We start from the raw sequence: 15,843 nt of genomic DNA, 5'->3' as shown, positions 1-15,843 counted from the left end.
TGTAGCGAGAGAATGAAACAACTGGAAGTGGACCACATAAATCATTATGCACAAGCTGTAAAGGGGCTGAGGCGTGCCAAGAGGCACATTTTTCAAAACTATCCCAATGATGTTTTCTGAGTACACATCCGGAACAAACACCATCTCTACAAGATACCATTGGAAGACCTGTCAGTGCCATATTTTCTTTACATAGATTCTGAAGGGAGAGATAGTTTAAGTGACCAAATCACTCATGCTAAAGTTTTCTCACTTCATCATTATGAGCAACAAATACCGAGGGAAGATTTGATGACCCAAAATTGTTAAACTTATACAACCTTGTAGAATCATCAGCAATGCCGTAGATAAAATCTGTCTAGCATCTCTTAGGTCCTTAGTTACAACATCTTGAGGTGAAAATTCAATGATTTTACCTTCACCTGAATGAGTTATCTGATATACAGATAGAAGGTTGCAGGATAAGCTTGGAACACATAATACATCATTAAATTGAAGATTGTCTAGATGAACAGTTCCAATCCCTACAACACTAAGAAATCTATCATCACCAACTCATATATTTTTGGTGTTACAATCATTTAAAGAAGAAAACATGGCTTTGTTTTTGGCCATGTGATAAGAAGATCCAGAATCAATGAGCCACTCATGATAATAAGAAGAAGAAGATACATTTAGTCCATAACCAGACCAAGATGCTTGACAACCACATGCAGAAAGTGTGATTCCTGAGGATGAAGAGTGCTCCAAATGGATGTCATGCTTCTTCATTGCTGCTTCCAAGGCTTCCATATTTTTAAAGAATTTGGATTCTAAGTGGCCATCTCGAATACAAAAGTGGCAATGTCTATCAGTCTTCTCCCCTTTGTTTTTATTTGCCTTATCATTTTGTTGAAATGATTTTTCATTTCAAGGCTGAAATTGCTTAGGACCCTTGTTTGGTTTAGGATCATTCTTTTTAGGATAATGCTTCTTAGGATTCTTTGAATTTGGTTGCTACTGGGCGGCTAAGGCTTTCTAGAAGAGTTTTCAAGATTAAGAAGACCAAGATATAAGAGCTTTTATTGTTCTCTTATTAAAGAAGCATAAAAGGCATCAAAAGAGGGGGACTTGTAGTCTTGTCCATGAGCAATAAAGGCTTTTCTAATAGAATGGAAGGTGGAATCAAACACAGAGTATGCTAATCCCAACTTAGTAAGAATGGAATAGATAGGGCTGCCATCTTCTTTCTTAACCTTAACGCCTTCCAAGAGAACTCTAAGGGTCTTGAAGTTGGACAAAAAATCTTCAATGGAAGAAAAATTATTGGGGTCCAATGTAAGCAACTCATTTTCAAGTTGATAGGCTCTAATTTCATTTTTATTTCCAAAAACTTTAGTGAGTTGTTTCATTGCTTCATTAGGAGTATCAAGTTCTGCGATAGGGAATCTAAGGTCTAGAGAAATAGACATCCCTATCAACCCACATGCTTGATCTTGCCTATTTTCCCATTTGGTTGCCTTATCTTCATCTTGAGGTTTGGTTTCTTGGCCTGAGGCTATTCTGTAAATACCTTTACTTCTAAGTATATCCACATTGTAGGACCACCATTGGAAGTATTTGGTGCTATCAAGTATAACTTGGCATGGACTTTCCATTTTAACAGAAACTGAAGCTGTAGATGCTGAAACTAAGTGTTTGAATGGAAAGATTTCGAAAAATTAGGCTGATTACAAAAAGGGTCTCTGAAAACGGCTTCCGGATGAGGAAGTTGTGGCTTTTTGAAGAAAAGTTGTTGAAGATGCCGACGAAGTGCATGAATGTGCGGAAATGAATAATAATGTTATATTTAAAAAAAATCCTGCCACCCTCACCCCCCTTCCAAACATAAATCTAATTAGCTCACAAAAAAAAATTATGTGACTCACTTTTATAAATAAGTGAAAAACACTTTTACAATGGTACTTTATGAACTACCCACTAAATTGTAACTTAAATAAAAGATAAAGAGACTTTAGAACTATAAGTGACTCACTTTTTATAATGGGTGAGAACACTTTTACATAAAGTAGCTTTCAAACATAAGGTACATGGGTTTTTTGAAAAAGTAACTCAACAAAAAGAAATACTTGAACCCAAGACCTCTATTCTCATAAAGTAACTTTGGACCAAGTGAGCTAGTTTAAAAGGTTTGTAATTTTGGGAAAAGTGGAAGGGTTTTTTTTTTAGTCACTAAAGCTTTAGGGTGTGTGCTTACTTGAGAAAGCTCTTTTTTTCCTACAAAACAAAAACCATAAAACCCAACACAGACATACAAAAAAAAACCTTATGGTTTGAAGTTAGCTTTACCCGAAAAATAAAATTTTTCCTCAATGTTTCTGATTTTCCGAGATCACACTAAGGCGCGGCGGAAAAGAGCATACACATGAGAAAATTCTTTCCTTTCTGTTTCTGATTTGCCCAGATCACACAAAGTCGCAAGGCAAAGAGCATACGCAGAAATGAAAGGTATAGATCCAGTAATAAAAAACAAAGAGATAAATAAACTGAAATAAACAGAGAGAAGATAACTTGAAACTGTAAATAAACACAATATACCTCCAGATCTTAAAAATGACGTAGCTAGGGCTACTGTAAACCTTTTCGCGTGAAAAGAGAGGGGTTCCTCACTGGAACAGATGCTCCTAACACAATAGAGTAGTCCTTTCTGCCCGAAAGGAGTAAGAAATAGTAGATCTTAGGAAACTACAATCAGATGCAGTTCTACCGGCTTCAGATTTGGATCACCAAAGGATGCGGCCCTCAAATGGCTTTGATACCATGTAGGAATTTATAGGGTAAGTTCCTCAGACATAACACCAAAGGACATCGCTCACAAACAGATCACAGATCAATACACCAGTATTCTTGATGTGGTTAAAATCCTCAAAGAGGGAAACAGTCCATGGTCTGAGCCAACGTGGTCAATTCAGGTAATTTATTAATAAAAGAATGAAAATTTACATAAGCTTCTCTCATGAATGGTTACCCTACAAATGACCCTCCATGCTCTTTAAATAGAGATCATGGACCAATTGGGTGTTAAGCCACAGATTAAGTGTCGGTAATACTGAGGAGAGAATCAACCATCAGATCACTACATATCATGACCGTCAGATTGTAAGTTACAAAAGCACATAGTAAAGAAACGCACTTTACCTAACTCTACACTGGACCAAGTTATACTTAACTATATCCTATGTGTTGGAATATCCTAACAAAATTAAAATTATCCCAACTACATTTAAATATTAACGGTAAAAAAATAAAATTAAAGAGAGATTACATGCATGACATTAAATGGCATGCATAATCTTAGATTAGTGACCAACATATTCCCATTTAATTCTCAAATGGCTCACAATATGATCTTCGAGTGTCAAAATATTGGATTTTGCATCTGTGAGAATGATTACAAGTTGTTTTTGTATCTTTATATTAGTTCCATTTTAGGGTTAGTGATCAACATACTCCCATTTAATTTTCAACATAATTTCATATTAGTGATCAACATACTTCCATTTAATTCTCAAATGACTCATAATATATCTAGGAGTGTCAAAATATTGGATTTTGGATATGTTTTTAGTGAGAATGATCACAAGTTATTTTCAGTCTTTATATACATTAGTTCCACTTTAGGGTTAGTTTGCATCAAATCATATTTTAGAAATGTTTTGTCCTTGTATGATGGACTAGATTCTTGGCCAATTTGATAGCACTTATGTTATCACAAGAAAATATTGTACGATGCATTTTTTTTTTTTATTTCTAATTTCTTCTAAAGATTTTTCAAGCCATAATGTTGTAGCTTTAGAGGTAAGTGAAATATACAATGATTCTATAGATGAAAAATAAATTATGCTTCTTTCCATTCAACTCTAACCATTCAAACCCTAACCAAAAGAAAAATAATCACCAAATGTAGACACATTGTCATTCAAGCTACCTACTGAGTGAAAATCACTAAAGCCAACAAGATTAATTTTCTTAAAAGTGTAGTAATGAATACCAAAATTTAGAATGCCTTTCACATACCTAAAAATTGAATTTGCGACCTTCAAATTTATTATAGATGCCTTTGTCATGTATCTTGAAACAATAGAAATTGAATATGAAATATCAGTTCTTGTGTGGGTTAGAAACATCAGACTTCCAACAATAATTTTGTAAACCTTCTATTCAACTATTTCAATAACATCATATCTACACAACATAATTCCATGAGCAATTGGATTGGTAGTCAGTTTACTATCAACCATATCAAATTTATTCAATATATCTTTTGCGTACTTTTTCTGACAAATGCAAATTTCATACTAACTTTGATAAACCCTTATTCCTAGAAAATTAGCAAATGATCTTGCCTTGTGTCTTTCAACACTCCCATCAATATTATACAAAGTCATGTAGACCCATTTAATACAATTTTTCTTTTCTTTTCATGTAGAACCTCTATGATATCCCATGTATCATACATGTGAATAGAATCAATCTCTTATTGCATGGGTTGCAACCAAATCTCATTTGTACATGCATCTTCTAAACATGATAGTTCAAAATCAACCTTGGAAAGTAAAGAAAAAATTATTATCTCACCCCTTGGATTTTCTTTATGTGGTTGACTTATACTCCTTTGATAGATGCCACTTAATCTTCTTACCTTACTTGTAGAACTTGAATTGAAGTTGGCCCTGCACTTGGAATTGAAGAACTAGATAAAAGGTTACTTGATGGATTTGTAGTCATTGGAATTGAAATATTAGTGGGCTTCTCATGATCAGTATCATCAATTAACCACCATTTAAAATATATTTTGACATCCGCACATGATTTTTTTTTAAATGACCATAAACTCTCTCTTCATCAAAAATCACATCTCTTGACAAAGCAATGCTATTAATGACAGGATTATACAAGCTATAAGCCTTACTTTGTTAACTATATGCAACAAAGATGCTTGACTTAATTTTTGGATCTAACTTTTGTCTATTTCTAATCAAATACATTGAGATAAGTTAAAAAACTCAAAAATATAAAATGATTGATAAACGACTTATTTGTACTAGGTTTCATAAGGAATCATCATATCAAGTGTACTCATAAGACTTCAATTGCACTCATGGGACTTCGATTGAATATTATTGTTGCAACAACATCACCTTAAAAATAATTTCTTAATCCATTTGTTTGTAACATACTCGACATTTCCACCACCATATGATTCTTCCTTTTAGCTATTCCATTTTGCTAAGGTATGTAAGAAATGGTGAATTTTATTTCTAAGCCATTCATACCAAAATAATTATGAAAATATGTTTAAAAAAATGTCCTCCATGATCATTGATTAAGTACTCCATTTTGCAAACTCTTCATTTTCCACGAGGCCTTTAAACCTCTTGAATGTATGGCTTCATCTTTGGTCTTTAAAATATAAACCCAACACTTATTAATATTTAATAAAATTACTGAAATATGATTACTTATTCAAACTCTTTGTCTGCATAGGACCATAAATGTGATGGCTTTTGGTGCTAGTGTTGGCATCTTCATTCTTTGTAATTTGCTGGAAAAAGGTTTCTCATTAATTTCTCCAAATGAATTTCTCAATCTTTATTCATGAGACATAAGAGATCCAACTAGGTGATCAAACTAAAAGATATACAAATCCTTCCTTTCTTCAACAATTATGGCAACATGGTGATGCAGGAGCATTCAACCCAAGAGAAAATCATTGTAATTAAGTAGACATAGGGGGGTAATGTGTTTTAGGGAAGTTAGTTTCCTAAGTCTCAAGTTAATGTAATATTTAGTCTTTTAAGTGATTTAATTAGATAATGTGAGATGTTTGTAAATGCTCTCGAATAAATGAGAACATGAGTGGGCAATAATGACAAAAGAGTCTAAATTCAATTAGGACTCTTTAAGCAGTTCCATGATTCGAGGAACTAATGAGAGCTCTTAGGAATTAAATGGAGATTAGAAGTGGACGTAGAGGATAGAGGATTTAGGAGTTAGTTCAGTAGATTTAGGAGTCAAACCAGGATTAGTTCAACGAACCTTTCTGGTATAAATGTAAGCCTACGACATAGCTCAGTAAGAGGCCACAGATATCGAAGATCAGGCCTGTGAGAGACAGAGGTCTCATTATGTAATCATTGTTGATATTTATTAATACAATCAACTCAATTCCGAGTTGGAATTCGTGTTTCAAGTGTTGAATTGTATGTGAATTCGTAGGTTTTGTAACAGGGGTTGCAAGCAGATTTCTGCAGAACACGCAGAGGGAGAAAATGATACAGAGAATCGTAATGGATCATTGAATCCATTCGAAGGATCCAAGAGGACAGTGATCAAAGGAGCATGTGAAGTTAAGCCAGGAGGAAGAGTGCGCAGCGAAATAGCAGAGGACGAGAACCATTGAAGAAACCTGAAACCACAGAGGAAATGCTGAAGAATTAGCGTAAAATCTAAGTAAAAAGGAAGTCCAAGAGAAATGAAGAAATGATGCACAGGAACCGTTAGATCCAGGAGATCAACGGTCGGGATCAAATCGGATCTAGAATGTCATATCACAATCATCCAAAGGGATGAATGAACCTTGGCTAAAGGAAAGAGTGATACGCGATTTGGTAGCCGGACCTGAAACCTTATCAAACGTAACCGATAATCTTATTAGGTCCGTAAGACATATCAGATCAATGCGTTCAAGTGGAAGTCTGGTTGAAGGAAGTGTGATATGCGACATAGCGATACTCCGATAGCGATAAGTGAGATCAGAGCTCGGAGCGATCGCTAATCGGGTATCGGCGATCGGAGAAGGCGGAGATCAAAGTCACACAGTGGAAGGCTTGGAAGGAGAAAACCCGATGATAGTTGTGAACGCGACTCATAAACATTTGAAGTCCGACCTTATATGGTTTGGAGCGGAGTTTCGATGTGTTTCCTTTGTATTCCATAAAGTGCATGCCTGAGTCATTTAATGTAAAAAGTGGTGTTAACGATTCCGATAGTCGCATATTGGAGTCGGACGGGTGATGAGGCATATATGTGTTAAAGACCCACAGAGGAGCGATGCCCGATTGCGATAAAGTTAACCTCGGAAAGTGTGCAGAGGCCGTACAAAGGCAAAAGGTATGTTTGCGGGGTTTTCCCTTTGTAAATGGGTTTTTCCTTTGTAAATAGTTTGTAAAGGAAAAGAGCGCCGATAGAAGCTTTTATACGATAAATATATATTAACCGAGGTTAAAGAGGGAAAGGTTATATATATGCGGGCTTAAGGGTAGAAAAGGTTATGAAAGGGTTTTAAAGTCTCGATAAGAAGGATTTGAATGAAAAGTCGGAAATAAAGGTTAATGAGGGTTTAAGCGGGGTGATTAATTTCTGATAGAAAGGAAAAGGTGGGTTAATGTTTAGACTCTGTTAGGTCTATGAATCATTCTGCATGAGACTAAAAGAGGGCCTTAACCATTTATGGTAGAAGATTTGACTCCTTTGAGAGTTAAATACCTGGGACAAATGTGTGGATGCATTTTACATGCATATTGTGGGTATAAGCGGGGGTAACCTTGCATCATTTGGTATCAGAGCAGAATTGTAATCAGAGCGGGGAAAGATTTCCTATGAAAAGGAGTTTGCACACAGAAGAAGGTAATGTGCATAAGTTAATTGATGAATGATAGAGGCTACAACAGAAGATTGTAGGGGAACTTTTGAAGTTCTTGGGAGATTGTAGCAGTTCCAGCAGAGGCTTGGAGTAGACAGGAACAGAGGATTCCTTGAAGAAAAGTGAGAGCAAGATTGCTTAGTACAAGTTCTGAAGGAAAGAGGACTTGGAGACCAAACAGAGGACAATCCATTCAAAGTATAGAAGAATGGGAGAATAAGATCATACATAGATCTTGGAGGTAAGATAGTGTGTTTTGTTTCAAATTGAAATTGAAGATTGTGGTTGCAGATGAAACATCTCAACAAAGGACAGCAAGAGAAGCTGTGAGAGGAGAACCAGATGTGTTCTTGAAGATAGAGTAAGGAAAACACTCTGAAGGAAAAGTGGCAGTGAACCTAAAGAATCCAACAAGAGGTTGGATAGAGAGAGGACAGTTGAAGTGTTATCAAGAGAGAGTGAAAGATTGCGAAAGCCTAGGAGGAGCAAAGGTGTTTCTCAAGAGGAGGTTGCAGATAGAGGAACCATGCTTACCAAAAGACTGAGTGAGGAGAGCTTAGTGAGGTAAGATTGCAGTGAGGAGGACTAGTTGTTGCAGAGGCTTGTTGTAGATGAGTAAGGAGCTCACGAAGAAAAAGGAGAAGAAGATGACTACTGATAGTCATAGCAGAGGTTCAGAGAGAAGTCACAGCAGAATATATGAGAAGAAGAATGTCAAAGAAAATGGCAAGAGGATGAGTCAAGAGGAATTTGACAAAGATATTGCAGAGTTAAAATAACAACTCGATGCATTAAGGAGAATACTTGAGGAAAGCCAGAGACAAGGTTGGGTATTAAGGAAGAAGCCAGTAAGGTGGCATAAGTTGCAGAGAAGGCTACAACAGAGGCAAGTAAGGTGGCTGATGGAAACACTTAAAGAAGATGAGTTGGAAATGGAAGAGTCCATTTTTGAACCAGAATAGGGAGAAATTCTGGGAGAAAGTGAAGATGAAGACTTGAAGACTGAAACTTCAAGTGAGGCCAAAGGGTGACCTGGTTTTAAATCTGACAATTTGTGTATGCTTGTAGGTGAAACATGTAAAGAAAGACAATTTGTTGATATTGTCATAAAGGAGGAATAAGACAAGCAGAATCTAAATTCTGTTATGAAAGAAGATGAGATAGATAGGTCTCATATACAATTGGGGGAAGATATCAAGCAACCAAGTGAAGGGCGTGAGGAGATTGAAGAGGAGACCATCAAAGAATTTCTGAATCATATGAAGGATTTAGTACAACAAGGAAATAGGGTGGCTGAAACATCAAGTAGGGCCATAGAGTCTTATGTTTTTAAGACTGATAGTTTTTCTATGGATGTAGAACAAATGTAGGAGAATATTAATGCAGATGGTGAGACAAAGATAACTCTTGGAGAAGGTAAACAATAAGAGATTAAAGGCAAAATTGAAGAAGAAACTATGTTAGCTGAAAACATAGTAAAGGATCATCAATTCACCGTGATGATAGACACAGAGGAAATAGCCGTGGAAGCTGTTGAGACAGTCAGAAAAAGAGAAGGACATCTACTGAAAGATGTTAAGGAAGAAGAAGACTATGCAAAAGACTTAAAAAAGGGAAAAAGGACATCTGATGATTTATCAATAACAAAGGAAGGTTTAGTTACAGATGCTGGAGGAAATTTGGCACATATGAGCAGCCAAATAAAGATGAAAGAAGAAGATTCCGTGGAAGAGTTAAATCCATGGAACAGAGATGCTCAATTGCTGGAGAGAATGTTGGAAATTCATGATTCAGTGCAGACATAAATAATCATGAAAGAGGGCAAGGATGAAAGGGAGACAGTAAGTGAAAGTAACCAGTAGTAGTTTGAAGAATTAGTGGACAACAGTAGCAACCTGAAGCAAAGAGAAAGAGGAAGAAGTAAGTGGAAGAAAATGGACCAGTCCAAGGGTGAACTGGAAAAATATATTGAAGAAATGTGGCAGCTGATGATGAAGCAGTCCAAATTGAGGGAAATGGTAGCAGCAGGAAGCATGATCAATCAGAGTTTGAACCTGATTGACAAGAAGAAGAAGATGGAGTAGAAGAAAACATACATACAACAACAGCAAAGGTACAAAGAATTTGGACAATTACAAAACAAATTATGGGATCTAGGAAGATAAAGATCAGAAGGCACATGATCCGAAGATCATGAATATTTTCTACTTTGGGAGTCTGATGCAGGAGCATTCAACCCAAGAGAAAATCATTGTAACTAAGTAGAGATAGAGGGGTAATGTGTTTTAGGGGAGTTAGTTCCCTAAGTCTCAAGTTAATGTAATATTTAGTCTTTTAAGTGATTTAATTCAATAATGTGAGATGTTTGTAAATGCTCTCGAATAAATGAGAACATATGTGGGCAATAATGACAAAAGAGTCTAAAGTCAATTAGGACGCTTTAAGCAGTTCTGTGATTCGAGGAACTAAGGAGAGCTCTTAGGAATTAAATGGAGATTAGAAGTGGACGTAGAGGATAGAGGATTTAGGAGTCAGTTTAGTAGATTTAGGAGTCGAACCAGGATTGGTTCAATGAACCTTTCTAGTATAAATGTAAGCCTATAGGCAGAGCTCAGTAAGAGGCCACAGATATTGAAGATTAGGCTTGTGAGGGACAAATGTCTCATTCTGTAATCATTGTTGATATTTATTAATACAATCAACTCAATTGCGAGTTGGAATGCGTGTTTTGAGTGTCGAATTGTAAGTGAATTTGTAGGTTCTATAACAGGGGTTGTAGGCAGAGTTCTGCAGAATACACAAAGGGAGAAAATGATACAGAGAATCATAATGGATCATTGAATCCATTCGAAGGATCCAAGAGGACACTGATCAAAGGAGCATGTGAAGTTAAGCCAGGAGGAAGAGTGCACAACGAAATAGCAAAGGACGGGAACCATTGAAGAAACCCGAAACCACAGAGGAAACGCTGAAGAATTAGCATAAAATCTAAGTAAAAAGGAAGTCGAAGAGAAATGAAGAAATGATGCACAGGAACCATTAGATCTGGGAGATCAATGACTGGGATCAAATCAGATCCAGAATGTCGCATCGTAATCATCCAAAGGGACGAATGAACCTTGGCCAAAGGAAAGAGCAATATGCGATTTGGTAGCCAGACTCAAAACCTTATCAAATGTAACCGATAATCTTATCGGGTCTGTAAGACATATCGGATCGACGCGTTCAAGTGGAAGTCTGGCTGAAGGAAGTGCGATATGCGACATAACGATACTCTGATAGCGATAAGTGAAGATTGGAGCTCGGAGCGATCGCTAATCGGGTATCGGTGATCAGAGAAGGTGGAGATCGGAGTCGCGCAACAGAAGGCTTTGAAGGAGCGGACCCAAAGATAGTTGTGAACGTGACTTATCAACATTTGAAGTCTGACCTTATATGGTTCGGAGGGGAGTTTCAATGTGTTTCCTTTGTATTCCATAAAGTGTGTGCCTAAGTCATTTAATGTAAAAAGTGGTGTTAATAATTCCGATAGTCGCATAATGGAGTTGGAGGGGTGATGAGGCATATATGTGTTAAAGACCCGTGGAGGAGTGATGCCCGATTGCGATAAAGTTAACCTTGGAAAGTGTCCAGAGGCTGTACAAAGGAAAAAGGTATGTTTGCGGGGTTTTCCCTTTGTAAATGGGTTTTTCCTTTGTAAATGGGTTTTTCCTTTGTAAATAGTTTGTAAAGGAAAAGAGCGCTGATAGAAGCTTTTATGCGATAAATATATATTAACCGAGGTTAAAGAGGGAAGGTTATATATATGCGGGCTTAACGGTAGCGAAGGTTATGAAAGGGTTTTACTCGACAAGAAGGATTTAAATGAAAAGTTGGAAATAAAGGTTAAGGTGGGTTTAAGCGGGGTGATTAATTTCTGATTGAAAGGAAAATGTGGGTTAATGTTTAGACTCTGTTAAGTCTATGAATCATTCCACATGAGACTAAAAGAGGGCTTTAACCATTTATGGTAGAAGATTTGACTCCTTTGAGAGTTAAATATCTAGGACAAATGTGTGGATGCATTTTACATGCATACTGTGGGTATAAGTGGGGGTAACGATACATCACATGGATCCACCTTGGTGTTAGAGACCTCAACACCCTTTTAATCACAACCTCTTTGTTCACAATTTCTCCAAGAGTGGCCATCTTAATGACTAAACATTTTACTTCAAACAATAATCATTCACATTTTTTCCTTCTTGCATCTTCAAATTCTCTTTTCAATATCTATAGTTTACCAACTTTAACTTGATCACTACTTTGATAAGCTTCTTGTGAAATATTTAACGGATAATCAATTGTATTTGTACCTACAATTCTTAGAAATAAAGTCTTATATAGAGCTATTTAAATGTGAAATAAAACTTGCATCCTTCTTTTTAACTTCTTTCTTAATTACTTCATCATTAGAGGTCTCATCATAATTTATTTCTATAATCTCCCATAAATCTTTCCTTATAAAAAATGTTATCATTTTGATGCATGCGTAATAATAATCAGTTCCATTAAATTTCGAAATGGACATGGGATTAGAATTCGACAAAGTTATCTCCCATAAATCAGTGTCCTACAGACCTATCTTTGAGCTAGTTGATTAATCAATTATAACAACACTACTGAAATAACTATAAAAATGGAATTACTTATAATTGAAATATAAATAAAAAAGGTTTCTCATGCTAACAGTTGCACACAAGGAAGAAGGTATTCACCAATTATCATTATAATAATAGAGAATGTATTATCTAATAGAAATAATTTACACCTTACATAACAAACAGTTCACTACTCGATTGTTTACAACAATTTAGTTTTGAAAAACATGATAAATTAAATCTATTGTCCAAATATAAAACTATCGATAAATTGCATGCATGGTCTTGAATGGCATGCATAATCTAAAACAAGAGGGGCTGCGGGGCAGCTAGTCCCTACCCTATGTGATGTATGTGGATGTTCAAAGAATAGTAAGTAGTGTTTAACCTGCTCTAACTGGAAGGCAAGAATTCAGTAGGCCTGAGTCCTATAGCAAAGTCAAGTTGTTCTTAACTGCATAAGAAAACAAATCAAACAACCAAACAAGTTTTCATGTGAAGTGTAGTCTACCTGTAGAGCTAGTGAAAACAACAGGTTTTAGTTACAAGCTGATATCTTAAAGCCAGTCATGTTAGCTTGTTGCAGTCGCTGCTACTTTGGCTGCAAATTGTTATGCATATCAGCAAAGAAAGTTGCAGACCAAAACCGGAATCTTCTGTCCCCCGATGATCTGAAAGAAGACTAACAAGGAGAGAATCTCTGGAACATTCCGATGATCTGAAAGAAGACTGACAAGGAGAGAATCTCTGGAACATTCTCTGGAGCTATAGAACCGGAAGTCTCTTTGGAGCTATAGAACTGGAAGTCTCTTTGGAGCTAAAAAAACAACAATATAAAGTAACCCATTATATAGGGCATCAACTGGAACCAAAACTACCTTACAAAAACCAAGGTTTCGTTGAGAACTGAATCAAGAAACAAAACCCATGTGTTGAATTTCTGTTTTAAGGAAACATCCAAAAAGAACATAACAATTAACAATGCTAAAATTTCAATAGATTACCATTATTTGCCCAATTAATATTACGGTATCTTATCAGCCAATCAGACAGATTTAGTGTTCATCTTGATTGCAGACAAATTTCACAAAGATAATTTAAAAAGACCAAGAAAACAAAAAGAAAACCTCCCATATGTCAAATTGAATCCTGATCATGATCCTAAATAAACTTTCCCTCTCACAGGAGCTCTATACAGCACTAGAAAAAGATATAAATAGAAAATGCCAAATGCCAAACATCTTGCCCAGGAGCATTCCAAACTAAAGTAACTCATCTAGAGATTAGCACACTTGATTTGAAAAGATATTAATCAACAGCCGGCTAGAACAGCAATGGCTTGAAAGTCATAAAGTTTCCATTGCCCCCATTATTAGGAGCAAGTGCCCCACTTGAAACTTTTTAGTAAAATTTACACCAGAATGAGAATATCCATTAGAGATGAGACCTGTACAATACTCGGAGCTTCTAGTTAGACGAAAATTATGTTGCATTCCTTGCAGTGAAATTTGATCCATTGGAGAATGATTCTCATGCATACACTGTTCCAATGTGGCACCTGGTCGAGTGGCCAGATCTAATGAATCTGATCCTAGAGCCCTTGAGCTCAATGACTGTGTTGACAGAAGAGAGAGAGCACAACCAGAGTCAGGGACTCCTAAAATATTATGCTACTTCTAGGCCAGTATTCATTCCTGCTCCTGGTGGAAATGAAAAAGTTAAGGCCTCAATAAGACGGTTTGCTGGGTTCTGTGTATAATGTTGAATTCCTTGACTGAGAATGTTGGTAGGGGAAGCCTTGGAGCTCTGCAAGAGCTGGAGTTTCCTGTCAGCACTTTGATGGGACAGAGCATTTGCAAAAGATGGGTGATTAACACCTGGTGTTTGTGGATGGCCATCAAACATCAATGGAGCCTTTGGTTTAACAGTCTTTGGCAAAGTCCCTTTCCCCTCACTGTGATCATCCAAAACTGAACTTGAAAGAATCCTTGGGTGCATAAAGGATGATGCATCTAGCAAAAGGCCAGTACGCCTGTTATCTGTTCATAAAAGTGAATATCAGTCTTTATAACTCAGTACAAATCGCGCTACACTACTTCGATACTTTCATGATTCATCGCTCTTTTTATGCTTAAAGCAATAGTGTTATTGTTTTGATAATTAAACAGGCAACTGATATTCAAGCTTTCTGCATTATAAGAATTCCCAGAATTGATAATGGATCTTCTTTCTAAATAATGATTAATTTAATTTCTTGGGTTCATTGATATCAATGGCAACACAAGATTCCTGGTTTAAAGAAGGCTGTTAAGATCTCAAATCCACTTAGCTCATTACTGCACGTGAGCCCATAATCAAATGGCAACGATCTATGTTTCTTGATGGGTACCTGCTGCAAGGGTAAATGCCAGTAAACAAAGAAGAAATCTAGGCAGGCTGATAAGCTCAAAATCATAGTAGTCAAGTATTAGGAAACACAATATGCTTCACATGCATAAAACAAAACTGTTGTAATTTGTGGTTTCTGCAACAATTAAAACTGCTATATTGAATGAAGGCTACACAGGATTGAGGACTGTTGTACCCAAAGGCTAGTAGCTATAACATTGCTCAGATTGCCTATGAATTGGATGGTTTGAGTACAAGAGGTCCAAGGCAAATGAAAAGTACCATGCATTCTATCCCAGCATCAGCCATAGAAGTAGGAATGAACACTTCAACGATTGAAAATCCATCAATTACTCTAGTGGAGCCTCTAACATCTTTACATCTTTACGTTGCTTTCACTCCAAGTGAATCTTTAGTGAAAGTAGTGCTTTTTCTGGGCCTCTCAATAGTGGGAACTTGAAATATGATACATTGATCTTGAAGAACAAAGCCCCAAGGTGGCATGAGCAGCTTCAATGCTGGAGTTTGAATTTTCAAGGATGAGTGACAGTTGCATTTGTAAAGAAATTTCCAAAGGTTGGAAAGGATCTGTTCACTATGGATTAGCAATATCCCTTCCCAGCTTTTCAGGCATTTGCCATCTATCTTAGCAGTTTCGACACTGTGTTGGCTTGTGAATAGGGGGACTCTGATTCTGCTGGTTGATCACATTTGCTTGCCAATATACCTCAAAAGAATCAGAGGGTCTCGAATGCTTAAAAGTGCATATTGCTTCTCTCATCTTTGGGGATTGGTAATCTATTAATTTCATATGGAAGTTCATGCGCTCAATAGATTCAATGTGCATTGTTGAAACATGATAACATAATTGATGGTAATAGCAATTTGATACAGTAAGTCTCAAGAAAAATTTAAGAACACGACACTAGTCTTTTTTGTATATGAACATTTGGCCAGCACCATGATGTTGGTATTATAGGTCTATGACTCTGTTATGACTTGTAATTGGAGCCTTTTTTGTTGTTGTTGCTTCTTTTTCAGGGGAAGTCCTTCCGAGCTCTTTTGTAAGGCCCTTCAAGCTGCTGGATGGTTGAGAATGAATATGCATGTACAAAATGCTTTATTTTCCTA

The 15,843-nt window shown here is 36.5% G+C and overlaps 1 pseudogene; it reads left to right on the top strand.

Annotated features, from left to right (window-relative positions):
- Nucleotides 1-15,393, top strand: part of LOC149151919 (tubby-like F-box protein 3 pseudogene) — a 36,567-nt pseudogene extending 21,174 nt beyond the window's left edge.
- Nucleotides 15,394-15,843: the final 450 nt, after the last annotated feature.

Source organism: Pinus tabuliformis, chromosome 9 (genome assembly GCF_031772625.1).
Source record: "Pinus tabuliformis cultivar Carrire ecotype Pingquan chromosome 9, CPIR1, whole genome shotgun sequence".
Lineage (NCBI taxonomy): Eukaryota > Viridiplantae > Streptophyta > Pinopsida > Pinales > Pinaceae > Pinus > Pinus tabuliformis.
Note: the sequence above shows the minus strand (reverse complement) of the source record. Positions and strands in the feature narration are given on the sequence as shown.